Here is an 18865-nt window from a genome sequence, read left to right as displayed (position 1 = left end):
CCTTGGGGCTGAGACCGCGGCTTCTCGTGGGTGAGGTGGGCGGCCGAATGATCACGTCGCTGGCAGTTAAGCTCCACAGAAGCTGGAGGCCAATCTGGGTCCCGGTCGCAGGTGCACACGCCCCAGGCCCTGGCTCGGGCCCAATTCCTCTCCACTCTCCCCGGTCCTGCAGGACACTGACCTCAGTTTCCACGTGCCGATCGCCCGCATGTACACGGATGATCCACATGCTCGTCCAAGCATCTCTTCCTTCCCACTCCACAATCACGACCTGCCTCGAGAGCCTTTCTCTGCCACGGCGGAAAACTCCGGCCTAGTACACCAGTGTCCCCCCGCTGCCGGGAACCTACCTTGGGAGTCTCTCCTCCTCGAGGCTTGCCGACATACCAGAATCACTGCCTCTTTCCCATGATGAAATAAACTCTTTTGGAAGAGGAGAAGGAAGGGAACAGAAAGCACTCACTCACCCAGAACACCAGCGCCTAGAGATGGACCGACGTCCCCGATGATGTCCCTTCTCCACCTTTCCTTCCGCGCTCTGCCTCCTCTGCAACGAGAGAGAGAGCCCAACGCCCTTCACTCAGTGAGGGACCGCCACGCTGCTGGTTAACAACGGGCCGCGTGCAGCCCCGGCCCAGGCAACCTCGACAGTGTCTTCGGTGACTATTCGTACCAGCTCCCCGGGACCAGCAAAACTTCCGAGGAAAGCAGGGTGTGAAAAATCAACCGCACTCGTCCTTTGGAAATTGCGCGGGTGTCGGACGGAAGGAGCTCTTACAGGAAGGACCGTGTCGGGTCAAACCTGGATCATACCTCCCCCCACCACCAATCTGTCTTCCGTGGGAACCACAGCCATCACCTTAGCGTTTATAGCCGCAGAGCTCTCCTCCTCGGCTCTGGACCCGAGGGACTGTGGCGGGATAGCGATGGGTAACTTGGCAAGCCCGCGCCCTCCACCGCAACTGGAAAGGCAGACCCTCCACTGACAGGCAGCTCCTATGACGGGCTGGTAAGCAGTCACCAAGCTCTCCCATCCCTGGCCGCACACAGCTCCACTGCACTGACTTCCCGGGGACGAGGCCTTGTGTCCTGGGACCGGGGGGGGGGGGGGGGGGGGAGTCGGAGGGGGGGCGGTGCGAGTTTTCCGGGCTCGGCTACCCCACAGCTTTGCTCCGGGTGGACGCCGAGCCCGGAAAACGAACCCCGGTGACGCCACCACGCACACCTGGCGCCTGGGTAACTACGACTCTGCACGCCTCGGCGCGCGGCGCCTCCATCGATGACAGGGAGGAAGGGAGGCAGAAAGAAGAGAGGGCCCTAGTGTCCAAAGACAAGGGACAGGTGAAACAAGGCAGGCTCCTCCCTGCTCCCCGCCATTCCCCCCAGCATCCCGCACCCCGCCCCAGCTGAGACAAGGGCACTCTACCCTGGCTGGTGGTCGCAAAAGAAAAGGAGAGGATCTAGCAGGACAGGACCTGACTCTGCACAGACACACCAAGGCCAGGGGACCTACAACGCTGAGAGCCAACGAACGCAAAAGAGCCTACATTGCTACGTCAGCCCGGTGGGGTCCCAGAGCAGGCGAGATGGACACGGCCCTCTGTGCGTCGGCTTGCTTTCACCTGCATTCAAGCCCGCGAGCGCGCGCACACAACAATCCCACGTCTTTCCCACTGCAGGGAGGGGGTCGCAAGGCGGAGGCACAAGTGAGGAGCCGCCACGGTGCACCGGTGAGGGCTTCTGCCTTGACTGGGATAATACATCTCCCTCCACGGTGGCACCTCCAACGCACTCACAGGGGAAAAGTACGAGAGAAGGAACGGTCTATGTGAATATACACGCATACGCACACATACGCAAGTGCACGTGTGTCCCTGGTACACGTACCTCCTTACGACACACGCGCACCCTTACGTACGTAAATACGTAAGTACATAGGTGCGAACGAGTCCGGGGTTTGAGGGTAGAGTACGGAACACACTCCCGTGGAGAGCTTCCCAGAAGGGTCCGCTGAACTAATGGCCCTCACCAAGGTCCTGTATCTGTGTGGATGGAGACACTGAGCTCTGCACCTGTCCCATGGACTTCAAACCCGCACGCATACGCGCACATCCTCCCCCACCCTCCCCCCCTCCACTGCCCAGGACCCCTACCACCACAACCTCCCGAGGGCACTCGCTGGCAGAGTGACTTCCCGAGCCCCCCTGGAGGTGAGCAGGAACAATCCACCCCAGCTCCCCGGGTCCCTGTCAGTTCCTCCCGCTGTCCCCGTGGCCTAGCCCCTCTTGGGCCTGCTCCGGAGCCCTTAGGCCCGTTGAGGTAGCTGGAGGAGAGCAGGAGAGAGACAACCACGCAACAAGAGGGGACATGCGGGTCCCCGTGCCACCTCGAGCTCTGAATCAGTGTCCTGAGAGAGCTAGGCTTCTGCCTGAGAAGACCCGTATGGGTACCGGTCCCCAAGTGCGCAGACATAAACAGGGTCCCCGGTCGCCAGGAAGTGTGGACTAGAGCGAAGCGGAGATGGAGCCACGGATACACACGCATCCCTTTGGCTGTCCGCACATGTACCGGCCTTCTGCCCACGAGAAGCCCCGAAGGGGAGAGAGACACCACCTCCGCGCAACACCCCAGTAGACCAGTAGAGCCAACCCCACTTGCAGGGCCTGGATGGCTCTTGGGCCTCCCTGGGCCTTTTTTGATCCACAAAGGGCGGAGGGAGAGGCCACGCTCGCAAGGGTGGTTGGCATTTCTGGAGCAACAGTGCCATCAAGCGGAAGCTTTTTGAGCACGGCCTCCAAACCCTGCCTGTGGATACCGTGGGCAAGGGCCTGTGATGGGACGAAGGGTGGGTCTGGTTCACTCAGAGGATTCCCGGTGGGGGTGGGGGTGGGGGCGGCCAACTCCGGAACACCGCCAGAGTAAGGTGCGGGAGCGAAAGGAGGTGGTGGGAGCCGAGCTCGCCCACCCGGGAGCCCCTGGCTGTCAGGCCGGCCGGGCTTCCCAGCCTTGGGGGCGTGGCCTCGGCAGCCGCCATGTTCCGGAACCAGGAGCTGAAGCTACCCCATCCAGGGCGTCCGGCCCCCGAAACTCTGCCCTCCTTGCGGGACCCAGGTCCGCCGGTGGGATCCCGGGGGAACCCAGGACCCGTTGCCGCTGCCCCGTCGGAGGCCCCGGGCCCAGCAACGTGGACAGAGGGGAAAGGGGGAGGAGGCGGCCACCCTGTCAGGGGCAGCATTCTGCAGACAGGACGGAGAATTTCCCGATTAGTGTCTGGTCCCGGAGCCAGACAAGGAAGCGCAACGTAGGCGGGCCGCACATCCCGAGTTCCAGCTCCACTTCCGGTTCGGCGTGTGTTTCGTTTACTTTTGCGCCCGCCACAGAGGGTCTGGGTGCCATGCCCCACAGGACCCCATGAGGCCCTTCCTGTCCCGTATCACACTGGGTATCCAGACCCACTCGGGACGGGATACAACTGGGCCAACATCAGCACGCTGAGATGGACATCACCGTCCGCAGGGAGGGGATCGAGGGCCAAAGTTTTCCGCCTTCTATCTCGGGCTCGGGCTCGGGCTCGGGCTCGGGCACGGGCACGGGCACGGGCACGCTGCAGCCAGGGGACGCCTTGGTCCTCGGGGGGCCTCCCTCGTCGTGGACGACCCGGGTCCTCTTGTTTGGGGGGACGCCGGAGATTTTTCCCACGGGGCCCAAGGTTCGCAGGGGCAGCCGCTGACCCTAGCCAGGGGGGCACACTGAGACCACCTGGGGCCAGGGAACCAGTCAGATCAGGGAGGCCAGGCCCTGGCCCCAAGGAAGGGCTCTGCCCACGTGAGACCGCCTGTTGGCAGAGTTTCGGCCGGCTCCCAAGTGTGAAAGAAGGGGCAGGGGGCGGGTGTCAGCAACCTTCCAAGAGGGGTGAAAGCCAAGTGGAATGTGTGGAGGGAGGGGTCCAGCCTGGAGACTTGTTCCTGGAGTTCGAAGCCTCGCCCGGTACGTTACCACCAAACCACCAGCACCACCGCTACAGCCACCCCCGGCCCCGCAAGCCTGCTGACCCCCAGGCAGGTTAAGAGCTGGGCAAAGCGCAGGAACGAGCCACCGCAGGGCTTGCTCCAGAAGAGGCCCGTGGGGACAGTCAGGGTCTAGAAGGAACGGTCGTGTGCCCGGAGTATGCACTTGGGAGACAAGCTGGATGAGGGGTGGTGATAGGGGAGGTGGGGGGGGGGGGGGGGGCGCGCGCCGCGCGCGCGCCTTTCGCTCAGTCCAACAGAGGTGGGCCTTACGCAGCGTCTTGAGACCTCTTCTTGATTTCCCCGCTGGGCTGCGGCCGCAAGCACAGGGCCACAGGGTCAAGACCTGGAGAGCCAGGGCTGAATGGAAGCCAGGGCCCTTCCTTCTCATCGCTGAAGTGAGGCTCGGGGCCTCTTCGGGACAAAGCCGAAGTCTGCAAAGGCATGGCCCAGGGGTCCGCTCGGCCCGGCTCCTCTCCTGTGCTGTCCTCTCGAGGAGGTGGGTCCGGGAGCCCTGGGGACAGGACACGACAGGCCTGTGCCAGAATCCTGGACACCCCGGGAAATGGCAGAAATTCTTGGCTCAGGAGAAGGGCTCCTTCTGCAGTGTCTCCTTGGTCCTGAGAGCGCCGTTCCCCTCTGGACTCCGACTGCGAGCCCTCGCTGGGCCTCGGGCCCCCTTGGCACTGGGTAGCCAGGCTCCCCACGTCATCCCCGAGCTGGACAGAAAAGCGGCACTGGGCCGGACTCCGCCACTGCTGCCAATGGCAGCACAACTCTGGCTGGGCTCAACGCGGCCCAGAGAGGCTTCGGGGGCCCTGGGCCTGCCCAGGCCGGACCTGCTCTTACTCCCAGGGGAAGGGGCACGCACGCGGCCAAAAGCCCGCGGCCCCGGGGCAGCCCAGGGCGGCCCCTGGCCTGGCCTGGGCTCCAACCGAGCAGCTTCCTCTAGTCCCGCCCAGACATGGCGGCCGCCAGAGTCCCGGAGCCTCCACTTCCTCTACCCTACAAGCCAGGCACCGGCGGAGGGGGGCCGGGGGGGGGGGTGTGTGTGGGGGGACGGGACGGGGGCCGAGCGCCTTCCCCCGGTGCCCGTCTCTGGAGCTTCTAAGGCCTCGGGTCACACCTCCTGCCCCTTCGCTGGCGGAGCTCTTGATTTCCCGGGGCACGGGCCGGGCCCTTGTTCCCGACTGTACGCCCCTGCCACTCCTCCCCAGGAAGGGACAGCACAGGGTCCGCGAGGCTGGCGACTGGCGGACCTGTTCCTCTTGATGGCAGCATCGCACCAGAAACAGCAACCTGCCTCTCCCCAGTCCTCTCCCTCCGCCCTTCGCTGACGAAAAAAAGAAATGCCAAGCAGGCTCCAACCTGGCAGGCGAAAAGCAAGGTGCCTCAACATCTTGGCCACTTTGGCGGGACGGGGGACGGGGGACGGGGGACGGGGGACGGGCGGGCGCCTCAAACCCTTGTACGCCACCCTGAGTGGCCTGGTCTCTGAGGGGTCCTCTCAAGCTGCCTTCACCACAAAAAAGCGAGGACTCCCCCATCGAGGCACCCAGCAGTGGACCTGCAGCTGTATCTTTAGCAATCGGTTCCCAAGCCGAAGACCTTGGGAAACACACTGAGTGTGGGCACAGAGTTCGAGTCACATCCGGCCCGTGCCTGGCGAGACACAATCTCACGGGTCACCCAGTCTCGTCCGCATCCCCCTTCCCAAACGTCCAGCCGGCGCAACCTCTCAATAATCCAGCAAGAGCGCCCTCCCATGGCCTTCCCGGCCTGGGCGAGTGCCAGGGTGGAGCGAGCTGGGCCCAAGGGTGCTCAGGAGGCGAGGGGAGGAACAGGCATACGGGGCTCCTGCCCTCACAGCACAAAAGGCCAAAGGCCTAACAGGCCTGGATCTCCTCAAAGGGTCACCAACCGCCTGTGCCCCCTTGGGGCTGAGACCGCGGCTTCTCGTGGGTGAGGTGGGCGGCCGAATGATCACGTCGCTGGCAGTTAAGCTCCACAGAAGCTGGAGGCCAATCTGGGTCCCGGTCGCAGGTGCACACGCCCCAGGCCCTGGCTCGGGCCCAATTCCTCTCCACTCTCCCCGGTCCTGCAGGACACTGACCTCAGTTTCCACGTGCCGATCGCCCGCATGTACACGGATGATCCACATGCTCGTCCAAGCATCTCTTCCTTCCCACTCCACAATCACGACCTGCCTCGAGAGCCTTTCTCTGCCACGGCGGAAAACTCCGGCCTAGTACACCAGTGTCCCCCCGCTGCCGGGAACCTACCTTGGGAGTCTCTCCTCCTCGAGGCTTGCCGACATACCAGAATCACTGCCTCTTTCCCATGATGAAATAAACTCTTTTGGAAGAGGAGAAGGAAGGGAACAGAAAGCACTCACTCACCCAGAACACCAGCGCCTAGAGATGGACCGACGTCCCCGATGATGTCCCTTCTCCACCTTTCCTTCCGCGCTCTGCCTCCTCTGCAACGAGAGAGAGAGCCCAACGCCCTTCACTCAGTGAGGGACCGCCACGCTGCTGGTTAACAACGGGCCGCGTGCAGCCCCGGCCCAGGCAACCTCGACAGTGTCTTCGGTGACTATTCGTACCAGCTCCCCGGGACCAGCAAAACTTCCGAGGAAAGCAGGGTGTGAAAAATCAACCGCACTCGTCCTTTGGAAATTGCGCGGGTGTCGGACGGAAGGAGCTCTTACAGGAAGGACCGTGTCGGGTCAAACCTGGATCATACCTCCCCCCACCACCAATCTGTCTTCCGTGGGAACCACAGCCATCACCTTAGCGTTTATAGCCGCAGAGCTCTCCTCCTCGGCTCTGGACCCGAGGGACTGTGGCGGGATAGCGATGGGTAACTTGGCAAGCCCGCGCCCTCCACCGCAACTGGAAAGGCAGACCCTCCACTGACAGGCAGCTCCTATGACGGGCTGGTAAGCAGTCACCAAGCTCTCCCATCCCTGGCCGCACACAGCTCCACTGCACTGACTTCCCGGGGACGAGGCCTTGTGTCCTGGGACCGGGGGGGGGGGGGGGGGGGGAGTCGGAGGGGGGGCGGTGCGAGTTTTCCGGGCTCGGCTACCCCACAGCTTTGCTCCGGGTGGACGCCGAGCCCGGAAAACGAACCCCGGTGACGCCACCACGCACACCTGGCGCCTGGGTAACTACGACTCTGCACGCCTCGGCGCGCGGCGCCTCCATCGATGACAGGGAGGAAGGGAGGCAGAAAGAAGAGAGGGCCCTAGTGTCCAAAGACAAGGGACAGGTGAAACAAGGCAGGCTCCTCCCTGCTCCCCGCCATTCCCCCCAGCATCCCGCACCCCGCCCCAGCTGAGACAAGGGCACTCTACCCTGGCTGGTGGTCGCAAAAGAAAAGGAGAGGATCTAGCAGGACAGGACCTGACTCTGCACAGACACACCAAGGCCAGGGGACCTACAACGCTGAGAGCCAACGAACGCAAAAGAGCCTACATTGCTACGTCAGCCCGGTGGGGTCCCAGAGCAGGCGAGATGGACACGGCCCTCTGTGCGTCGGCTTGCTTTCACCTGCATTCAAGCCCGCGAGCGCGCGCACACAACAATCCCACGTCTTTCCCACTGCAGGGAGGGGGTCGCAAGGCGGAGGCACAAGTGAGGAGCCGCCACGGTGCACCGGTGAGGGCTTCTGCCTTGACTGGGATAATACATCTCCCTCCACGGTGGCACCTCCAACGCACTCACAGGGGAAAAGTACGAGAGAAGGAACGGTCTATGTGAATATACACGCATACGCACACATACGCAAGTGCACGTGTGTCCCTGGTACACGTACCTCCTTACGACACACGCGCACCCTTACGTACGTAAATACGTAAGTACATAGGTGCGAACGAGTCCGGGGTTTGAGGGTAGAGTACGGAACACACTCCCGTGGAGAGCTTCCCAGAAGGGTCCGCTGAACTAATGGCCCTCACCAAGGTCCTGTATCTGTGTGGATGGAGACACTGAGCTCTGCACCTGTCCCATGGACTTCAAACCCGCACGCATACGCGCACATCCTCCCCCACCCTCCCCCCCTCCACTGCCCAGGACCCCTACCACCACAACCTCCCGAGGGCACTCGCTGGCAGAGTGACTTCCCGAGCCCCCCTGGAGGTGAGCAGGAACAATCCACCCCAGCTCCCCGGGTCCCTGTCAGTTCCTCCCGCTGTCCCCGTGGCCTAGCCCCTCTTGGGCCTGCTCCGGAGCCCTTAGGCCCGTTGAGGTAGCTGGAGGAGAGCAGGAGAGAGACAACCACGCAACAAGAGGGGACATGCGGGTCCCCGTGCCACCTCGAGCTCTGAATCAGTGTCCTGAGAGAGCTAGGCTTCTGCCTGAGAAGACCCGTATGGGTACCGGTCCCCAAGTGCGCAGACATAAACAGGGTCCCCGGTCGCCAGGAAGTGTGGACTAGAGCGAAGCGGAGATGGAGCCACGGATACACACGCATCCCTTTGGCTGTCCGCACATGTACCGGCCTTCTGCCCACGAGAAGCCCCGAAGGGGAGAGAGACACCACCTCCGCGCAACACCCCAGTAGACCAGTAGAGCCAACCCCACTTGCAGGGCCTGGATGGCTCTTGGGCCTCCCTGGGCCTTTTTTGATCCACAAAGGGCGGAGGGAGAGGCCACGCTCGCAAGGGTGGTTGGCATTTCTGGAGCAACAGTGCCATCAAGCGGAAGCTTTTTGAGCACGGCCTCCAAACCCTGCCTGTGGATACCGTGGGCAAGGGCCTGTGATGGGACGAAGGGTGGGTCTGGTTCACTCAGAGGATTCCCGGTGGGGGTGGGGGTGGGGGCGGCCAACTCCGGAACACCGCCAGAGTAAGGTGCGGGAGCGAAAGGAGGTGGTGGGAGCCGAGCTCGCCCACCCGGGAGCCCCTGGCTGTCAGGCCGGCCGGGCTTCCCAGCCTTGGGGGCGTGGCCTCGGCAGCCGCCATGTTCCGGAACCAGGAGCTGAAGCTACCCCATCCAGGGCGTCCGGCCCCCGAAACTCTGCCCTCCTTGCGGGACCCAGGTCCGCCGGTGGGATCCCGGGGGAACCCAGGACCCGTTGCCGCTGCCCCGTCGGAGGCCCCGGGTCCAGCAACGTGGACAGAGGGGAAAGGGGGAGGAGGCGGCCACCCTGTCAGGGGCAGCATTCTGCAGACAGGACGGAGAATTTCCCGATTAGTGTCTGGTCCCGGAGCCAGACAAGGAAGCGCAACGTAGGCGGGCCGCACATCCCGAGTTCCAGCTCCACTTCCGGTTCGGCGTGTGTTTCGTTTACTTTTGCGCCCGCCACAGAGGGTCTGGGTGCCATGCCCCACAGGACCCCATGAGGCCCTTCCTGTCCCGTATCACACTGGGTATCCAGACCCACTCGGGACGGGATACAACTGGGCCAACATCAGCACGCTGAGATGGACATCACCGTCCGCAGGGAGGGGATCGAGGGCCAAAGTTTTCCGCCTTCTATCTCGGGCTCGGGCTCGGGCTCGGGCTCGGGCACGGGCACGGGCACGGGCACGCTGCAGCCAGGGGACGCCTTGGTCCTCGGGGGGCCTCCCTCGTCGTGGACGACCCGGGTCCTCTTGTTTGGGGGGACGCCGGAGATTTTTCCCACGGGGCCCAAGGTTCGCAGGGGCAGCCGCTGACCCTAGCCAGGGGGGCACACTGAGACCACCTGGGGCCAGGGAACCAGTCAGATCAGGGAGGCCAGGCCCTGGCCCCAAGGAAGGGCTCTGCCCACGTGAGACCGCCTGTTGGCAGAGTTTCGGCCGGCTCCCAAGTGTGAAAGAAGGGGCAGGGGGCGGGTGTCAGCAACCTTCCAAGAGGGGTGAAAGCCAAGTGGAATGTGTGGAGGGAGGGGTCCAGCCTGGAGACTTGTTCCTGGAGTTCGAAGCCTCGCCCGGTACGTTACCACCAAACCACCAGCACCACCGCTACAGCCACCCCCGGCCCCGCAAGCCTGCTGACCCCCAGGCAGGTTAAGAGCTGGGCAAAGCGCAGGAACGAGCCACCGCAGGGCTTGCTCCAGAAGAGGCCCGTGGGGACAGTCAGGGTCTAGAAGGAACGGTCGTGTGCCCGGAGTATGCACTTGGGAGACAAGCTGGATGAGGGGTGGTGATAGGGGAGGTGGGGGGGGGGGGGGGGGCGCGCGCGCGCGCGCCTTTCGCTCAGTCCAACAGAGGTGGGCCTTAGGCAGCGTCTTGAGACCTCTTCTTGATTTCCCCGCTGGGCTGCGGCCGCAAGCACAGGGCCACAGGGTCAAGACCTGGAGAGCCAGGGCTGAATGGAAGCCAGGGCCCTTCCTTCTCATCGCTGAAGTGAGGCTCGGGGCCTCTTCGGGACAAAGCCGAAGTCTGCAAAGGCATGGCCCAGGGGTCCGCTCGGCCCGGCTCCTCTCCTGTGCTGTCCTCTCGAGGAGGTGGGTCCGGGAGCCCTGGGGACAGGACACGACAGGCCTGTGCCAGAATCCTGGACACCCCGGGAAATGGCAGAAATTCTTGGCTCAGGAGAAGGGCTCCTTCTGCAGTGTCTCCTTGGTCCTGAGAGCGCCGTTCCCCTCTGGACTCCGACTGCGAGCCCTCGCTGGGCCTCGGGCCCCCTTGGCACTGGGTAGCCAGGCTCCCCACGTCATCCCCGAGCTGGACAGAAAAGCGGCACTGGGCCGGACTCCGCCACTGCTGCCAATGGCAGCACAACTCTGGCTGGGCTCAACGCGGCCCAGAGAGGCTTCGGGGGCCCTGGGCCTGCCCAGGCCGGACCTGCTCTTACTCCCAGGGGAAGGGGCACGCACGCGGCCAAAAGCCCGCGGCCCCGGGGCAGCCCAGGGCGGCCCCTGGCCTGGCCTGGGCTCCAACCGAGCAGCTTCCTCTAGTCCCGCCCAGACATGGCGGCCGCCAGAGTCCCGGAGCCTCCACTTCCTCTACCCTACAAGCCAGGCACCGGCGGAGGGGGGCCGGGGGGGGGTGTGTGTGGGGGGACGGGACGGGGGCCGAGCGCCTTCCCCCGGTGCCCGTCTCTGGAGCTTCTAAGGCCTCGGGTCACACCTCCTGCCCCTTCGCTGGCGGAGCTCTTGATTTCCCGGGGCACGGGCCGGGCCCTTGTTCCCGACTGTACGCCCCTGCCACTCCTCCCCAGGAAGGGACAGCACAGGGTCCGCGAGGCTGGCGACTGGCGGACCTGTTCCTCTTGATGGCAGCATCGCACCAGAAACAGCAACCTGCCTCTCCCCAGTCCTCTCCCTCCGCCCTTCGCTGACGAAAAAAAGAAATGCCAAGCAGGCTCCAACCTGGCAGGCGAAAAGCAAGGTGCCTCAACATCTTGGCCACTTTGGCGGGACGGGGGACGGGGGACGGGGGACGGGCGGGCGCCTCAAACCCTTGTACGCCACCCTGAGTGGCCTCGTCTCTGAGGGGTCCTCTCAAGCTGCCTTCACCACAAAAAAGCGAGGACTCCCCCATCGAGGCACCCAGCAGTGGACCTGCAGCTGTATCTTTAGCAATCGGTTCCCAAGCCGAAGACCTTGGGAAACACACTGAGTGTGGGCACAGAGTTCGAGTCACATCCGGCCCGTGCCTGGCGAGACACAATCTCACGGGTCACCCAGTCTCGTCCGCATCCCCCTTCCCAAACGTCCAGCCGGCGCAACCTCTCAATAATCCAGCAAGAGCGCCCTCCCATGGCCTTCCCGGCCTGGGCGAGTGCCAGGGTGGAGCGAGCTGGGCCCAAGGGTGCTCAGGAGGCGAGGGGAGGAACAGGCATACGGGGCTCCTGCCCTCACAGCACAAAAGGCCAAAGGCCTAACAGGCCTGGATCTCCTCAAAGGGTCACCAACCGCCTGTGCCCCCTTGGGGCTGAGACCGCGGCTTCTCGTGGGTGAGGTGGGCGGCCGAATGATCACGTCGCTGGCAGTTAAGCTCCACAGAAGCTGGAGGCCAATCTGGGTCCCGGTCGCAGGTGCACACGCCCCAGGCCCTGGCTCGGGCCCAATTCCTCTCCACTCTCCCCGGTCCTGCAGGACACTGACCTCAGTTTCCACGTGCCGATCGCCCGCATGTACACGGATGATCCACATGCTCGTCCAAGCATCTCTTCCTTCCCACTCCACAATCACGACCTGCCTCGAGAGCCTTTCTCTGCCACGGCGGAAAACTCCGGCCTAGTACACCAGTGTCCCCCCGCTGCCGGGAACCTACCTTGGGAGTCTCTCCTCCTCGAGGCTTGCCGACATACCAGAATCACTGCCTCTTTCCCATGATGAAATAAACTCTTTTGGAAGAGGAGAAGGAAGGGAACAGAAAGCACTCACTCACCCAGAACACCAGCGCCTAGAGATGGACCGACGTCCCCGATGATGTCCCTTCTCCACCTTTCCTTCCGCGCTCTGCCTCCTCTGCAACGAGAGAGAGAGCCCAACGCCCTTCACTCAGTGAGGGACCGCCACGCTGCTGGTTAACAACGGGCCGCGTGCAGCCCCGGCCCAGGCAACCTCGACAGTGTCTTCGGTGACTATTCGTACCAGCTCCCCGGGACCAGCAAAACTTCCGAGGAAAGCAGGGTGTGAAAAATCAACCGCACTCGTCCTTTGGAAATTGCGCGGGTGTCGGACGGAAGGAGCTCTTACAGGAAGGACCGTGTCGGGTCAAACCTGGATCATACCTCCCCCCACCACCAATCTGTCTTCCGTGGGAACCACAGCCATCACCTTAGCGTTTATAGCCGCAGAGCTCTCCTCCTCGGCTCTGGACCCGAGGGACTGTGGCGGGATAGCGATGGGTAACTTGGCAAGCCCGCGCCCTCCACCGCAACTGGAAAGGCAGACCCTCCACTGACAGGCAGCTCCTATGACGGGCTGGTAAGCAGTCACCAAGCTCTCCCATCCCTGGCCGCACACAGCTCCACTGCACTGACTTCCCGGGGACGAGGCCTTGTGTCCTGGGACCGGGGGGGGGGGGGGGGGGGAGTCGGAGGGGGGGCGGTGCGAGTTTTCCGGGCTCGGCTACCCCACAGCTTTGCTCCGGGTGGACGCCGAGCCCGGAAAACGAACCCCGGTGACGCCACCACGCACACCTGGCGCCTGGGTAACTACGACTCTGCACGCCTCGGCGCGCGGCGCCTCCATCGATGACAGGGAGGAAGGGAGGCAGAAAGAAGAGAGGGCCCTAGTGTCCAAAGACAAGGGACAGGTGAAACAAGGCAGGCTCCTCCCTGCTCCCCGCCATTCCCCCCAGCATCCCGCACCCCGCCCCAGCTGAGACAAGGGCACTCTACCCTGGCTGGTGGTCGCAAAAGAAAAGGAGAGGATCTAGCAGGACAGGACCTGACTCTGCACAGACACACCAAGGCCAGGGGACCTACAACGCTGAGAGCCAACGAACGCAAAAGAGCCTACATTGCTACGTCAGCCCGGTGGGGTCCCAGAGCAGGCGAGATGGACACGGCCCTCTGTGCGTCGGCTTGCTTTCACCTGCATTCAAGCCCGCGAGCGCGCGCACACAACAATCCCACGTCTTTCCCACTGCAGGGAGGGGGTCGCAAGGCGGAGGCACAAGTGAGGAGCCGCCACGGTGCACCGGTGAGGGCTTCTGCCTTGACTGGGATAATACATCTCCCTCCACGGTGGCACCTCCAACGCACTCACAGGGGAAAAGTACGAGAGAAGGAACGGTCTATGTGAATATACACGCATACGCACACATACGCAAGTGCACGTGTGTCCCTGGTACACGTACCTCCTTACGACACACGCGCACCCTTACGTACGTAAATACGTAAGTACATAGGTGCGAACGAGTCCGGGGTTTGAGGGTAGAGTACGGAACACACTCCCGTGGAGAGCTTCCCAGAAGGGTCCGCTGAACTAATGGCCCTCACCAAGGTCCTGTATCTGTGTGGATGGAGACACTGAGCTCTGCACCTGTCCCATGGACTTCAAACCCGCACGCATACGCGCACATCCTCCCCCACCCTCCCCCCCTCCACTGCCCAGGACCCCTACCACCACAACCTCCCGAGGGCACTCGCTGGCAGAGTGACTTCCCGAGCCCCCCTGGAGGTGAGCAGGAACAATCCACCCCAGCTCCCCGGGTCCCTGTCAGTTCCTCCCGCTGTCCCCGTGGCCTAGCCCCTCTTGGGCCTGCTCCGGAGCCCTTAGGCCCGTTGAGGTAGCTGGAGGAGAGCAGGAGAGAGACAACCACGCAACAAGAGGGGACATGCGGGTCCCCGTGCCACCTCGAGCTCTGAATCAGTGTCCTGAGAGAGCTAGGCTTCTGCCTGAGAAGACCCGTATGGGTACCGGTCCCCAAGTGCGCAGACATAAACAGGGTCCCCGGTCGCCAGGAAGTGTGGACTAGAGCGAAGCGGAGATGGAGCCACGGATACACACGCATCCCTTTGGCTGTCCGCACATGTACCGGCCTTCTGCCCACGAGAAGCCCCGAAGGGGAGAGAGACACCACCTCCGCGCAACACCCCAGTAGACCAGTAGAGCCAACCCCACTTGCAGGGCCTGGATGGCTCTTGGGCCTCCCTGGGCCTTTTTTGATCCACAAAGGGCGGAGGGAGAGGCCACGCTCGCAAGGGTGGTTGGCATTTCTGGAGCAACAGTGCCATCAAGCGGAAGCTTTTTGAGCACGGCCTCCAAACCCTGCCTGTGGATACCGTGGGCAAGGGCCTGTGATGGGACGAAGGGTGGGTCTGGTTCACTCAGAGGATTCCCGGTGGGGGTGGGGGTGGGGGCGGCCAACTCCGGAACACCGCCAGAGTAAGGTGCGGGAGCGAAAGGAGGTGGTGGGAGCCGAGCTCGCCCACCCGGGAGCCCCTGGCTGTCAGGCCGGCCGGGCTTCCCAGCCTTGGGGGCGTGGCCTCGGCAGCCGCCATGTTCCGGAACCAGGAGCTGAAGCTACCCCATCCAGGGCGTCCGGCCCCCGAAACTCTGCCCTCCTTGCGGGACCCAGGTCCGCCGGTGGGATCCCGGGGGAACCCAGGACCCGTTGCCGCTGCCCCGTCGGAGGCCCCGGGTCCAGCAACGTGGACAGAGGGGAAAGGGGGAGGAGGCGGCCACCCTGTCAGGGGCAGCATTCTGCAGACAGGACGGAGAATTTCCCGATTAGTGTCTGGTCCCGGAGCCAGACAAGGAAGCGCAACGTAGGCGGGCCGCACATCCCGAGTTCCAGCTCCACTTCCGGTTCGGCGTGTGTTTCGTTTACTTTTGCGCCCGCCACAGAGGGTCTGGGTGCCATGCCCCACAGGACCCCATGAGGCCCTTCCTGTCCCGTATCACACTGGGTATCCAGACCCACTCGGGACGGGATACAACTGGGCCAACATCAGCACGCTGAGATGGACATCACCGTCCGCAGGGAGGGGATCGAGGGCCAAAGTTTTCCGCCTTCTATCTCGGGCTCGGGCTCGGGCACGGGCACGGGCACGGGCACGCTGCAGCCAGGGGACGCCTTGGTCCTCGGGGGGCCTCCCTCGTCGTGGACGACCCGGGTCCTCTTGTTTGGGGGGACGCCGGAGATTTTTCCCACGGGGCCCAAGGTTCGCAGGGGCAGCCGCTGACCCTAGCCAGGGGGGCACACTGAGACCACCTGGGGCCAGGGAACCAGTCAGATCAGGGAGGCCAGGCCCTGGCCCCAAGGAAGGGCTCTGCCCACGTGAGACCGCCTGTTGGCAGAGTTTCGGCCGGCTCCCAAGTGTGAAAGAAGGGGCAGGGGGCGGGTGTCAGCAACCTTCCAAGAGGGGTGAAAGCCAAGTGGAATGTGTGGAGGGAGGGGTCCAGCCTGGAGACTTGTTCCTGGAGTTCGAAGCCTCGCCCGGTACGTTACCACCAAACCACCAGCACCACCGCTACAGCCACCCCCGGCCCCGCAAGCCTGCTGACCCCCAGGCAGGTTAAGAGCTGGGCAAAGCGCAGGAACGAGCCACCGCAGGGCTTGCTCCAGAAGAGGCCCGTGGGGACAGTCAGGGTCTAGAAGGAACGGTCGTGTGCCCGGAGTATGCACTTGGGAGACAAGCTGGATGAGGGGTGGTGATAGGGGAGGTGGGGGGGGGGGGGCGCGCGCGCGCGCGCGCCTTTCGCTCAGTCCAACAGAGGTGGGCCTTACGCAGCGTCTTGAGACCTCTTCTTGATTTCCCCGCTGGGCTGCGGCCGCAAGCACAGGGCCACAGGGTCAAGACCTGGAGAGCCAGGGCTGAATGGAAGCCAGGGCCCTTCCTTCTCATCGCTGAAGTGAGGCTCGGGGCCTCTTCGGGACAAAGCCGAAGTCTGCAAAGGCATGGCCCAGGGGTCCGCTCGGCCCGGCTCCTCTCCTGTGCTGTCCTCTCGAGGAGGTGGGTCCGGGAGCCCTGGGGACAGGACACGACAGGCCTGTGCCAGAATCCTGGACACCCCGGGAAATGGCAGAAATTCTTGGCTCAGGAGAAGGGCTCCTTCTGCAGTGTCTCCTTGGTCCTGAGAGCGCCGTTCCCCTCTGGACTCCGACTGCGAGCCCTCGCTGGGCCTCGGGCCCCCTTGGCACTGGGTAGCCAGGCTCCCCACGTCATCCCCGAGCTGGACAGAAAAGCGGCACTGGGCCGGACTCCGCCACTGCTGCCAATGGCAGCACAACTCTGGCTGGGCTCAACGCGGCCCAGAGAGGCTTCGGGGGCCCTGGGCCTGCCCAGGCCGGACCTGCTCTTACTCCCAGGGGAAGGGGCACGCACGCGGCCAAAAGCCCGCGGCCCCGGGGCAGCCCAGGGCGGCCCCTGGCCTGGCCTGGGCTCCAACCGAGCAGCTTCCTCTAGTCCCGCCCAGACATGGCGGCCGCCAGAGTCCCGGAGCCTCCACTTCCTCTACCCTACAAGCCAGGCACCGGCGGAGGGGGGCCGGGGGGGGGGGGTGTGTGTGGGGGGACGGGACGGGGGCCGAGCGCCTTCCCCCGGTGCCCGTCTCTGGAGCTTCTAAGGCCTCGGGTCACACCTCCTGCCCCTTCGCTGGCGGAGCTCTTGATTTCCCGGGGCACGGGCCGGGCCCTTGTTCCCGACTGTACGCCCCTGCCACTCCTCCCCAGGAAGGGACAGCACAGGGTCCGCGAGGCTGGCGACTGGCGGACCTGTTCCTCTTGATGGCAGCATCGCACCAGAAACAGCAACCTGCCTCTCCCCAGTCCTCTCCCTCCGCCCTTCGCTGACGAAAAAAAGAAATGCCAAGCAGGCTCCAACCTGGCAGGCGAAAAGCAAGGTGCCTCAACATCTTGGCCACTTTGGCGGGACGGGGGACGGGGGACGGGGGACGGGGGACGGGCGGGCGCCTCAAACCCTTGTACGCCACCCTGAGTGGCCTGGTCTCTGAGGGGTCCTCTCAAGCTGCCTTCACCACAAAAAAGCGAGGACTCCCCCATCGAGGCACCCAGCAGTGGACCTGCAGCTGTATCTTTAGCAATCGGTTCCCAAGCCGAAGACCTTGGGAAACACACTGAGTGTGGGCACAGAGTTCGAGTCACATCCGGCCCGTGCCTGGCGAGACACAATCTCACGGGTCACCCAGTCTCGTCCGCATCCCCCTTCCCAAACGTCCAGCCGGCGCAACCTCTCAATAATCCAGCAAGAGCGCCCTCCCATGGCCTTCCCGGCCTGGGCGAGTGCCAGGGTGGAGCGAGCTGGGCCCAAGGGTGCTCAGGAGGCGAGGGGAGGAACAGGCATACGGGGCTCCTGCCCTCACAGCACAAAAGGCCAAAGGCCTAACAGGCCTGGATCTCCTCAAAGGGTCACCAACCGCCTGTGCCCCCTTGGGGCTGAGACCGCGGCTTCTCGTGGGTGAGGTGGGCGGCCGAATGATCACGTCGCTGGCAGTTAAGCTCCACAGAAGCTGGAGGCCAATCTGGGTCCCGGTCGCAGGTGCACACGCCCCAGGCCCTGGCTCGGGCCCAATTCCTCTCCACTCTCCCCGGTCCTGCAGGACACTGACCTCAGTTTCCACGTGCCGATCGCCCGCATGTACACGGATGATCCACATGCTCGTCCAAGCATCTCTTCCTTCCCACTCCACAATCACGACCTGCCTCGAGAGCCTTTCTCTGCCACGGCGGAAAACTCCGGCCTAGTACACCAGTGTCCCCCCGCTGCCGGGAACCTACCTTGGGAGTCTCTCCTCCTCGAGGCTTGCCGACATACCAGAATCACTGCCTCTTTCCCATGATGAAATAAACTCTTTTGGAAGAGGAGAAGGAAGGGAACAGAAAGCACTCACTCACCCAGAACACCAGCGCCTAGAGATGGACCGACGTCCCCGATGATGTCCCTTCTCCACCTTTCCTTCCGCGCTCTGCCTCCTCTGCAACGAGAGAGAGAGCCCAACGCCCTTCACTCAGTGAGGGACCGCCACGCTGCTGGTTAACAACGGGCCGCGTGCAGCCCCGGCCCAGGCAACCTCGACAGTGTCTTCGGTGACTATTCGTACCAGCTCCCCGGGACCAGCAAAACTTCCGAGGAAAGCAGGGTGTGAAAAATCAACCGCACTCGTCCTTTGGAAATTGCGCGGGTGTCGGACGGAAGGAGCTCTTACAGGAAGGACCGTGTCGGGTCAAACCTGGATCATACCTCCCCCCACCACCAATCTGTCTTCCGTGGGAACCACAGCCATCACCTTAGCGTTTATAGCCGCAGAGCTCTCCTCCTCGGCTCTGGACCCGAGGGACTGTGGCGGGATAGCGATGGGTAACTTGGCAAGCCCGCGCCCTCCACCGCAACTGGAAAGGCAGACCCTCCACTGACAGGCAGCTCCTATGACGGGCTGGTAAGCAGTCACCAAGCTCTCCCATCCCTGGCCGCACACAGCTCCACTGCACTGACTTCCCGGGGACG

At 63.8% G+C, this 18865-nt stretch overlaps 1 long non-coding RNA gene across 10 annotated transcripts in view; it reads right to left on the bottom strand.

The window, feature by feature from the left end:
- LOC116152181 (uncharacterized) overlaps nucleotides 1–18865 on the bottom strand; it is a 123525-nt gene that overhangs the window by 46825 nt on the left and 57835 nt on the right. For 8 of the 10 annotated variants that reach the window (XR_010379366.1, XR_010379372.1, XR_010379367.1 and 5 more), the window contains 4 exons: nucleotides 18256–18335; nucleotides 12334–12413; nucleotides 6407–6486; nucleotides 468–547 (listed from right to left, as the gene is read on the bottom strand). This is a non-coding gene — a long non-coding RNA (uncharacterized LOC116152181). Of the gene's footprint in view, nucleotides 1–467; nucleotides 548–1887; nucleotides 2043–6406; nucleotides 6487–12333; nucleotides 12414–13752; nucleotides 13908–18255; nucleotides 18336–18865 lie in introns of all 10 variants that reach the window. The other 2 variants (XR_010379369.1, XR_010379370.1) reach the window with 2 other exon arrangements.

Source organism: Camelus dromedarius, chromosome X, assembly GCF_036321535.1.
Source record: "Camelus dromedarius isolate mCamDro1 chromosome X, mCamDro1.pat, whole genome shotgun sequence".
NCBI classification, from domain to species: domain Eukaryota; kingdom Metazoa; phylum Chordata; class Mammalia; order Artiodactyla; family Camelidae; genus Camelus; species Camelus dromedarius.
Note: the sequence above shows the minus strand (reverse complement) of the source record. Positions and strands in the feature narration are given on the sequence as shown.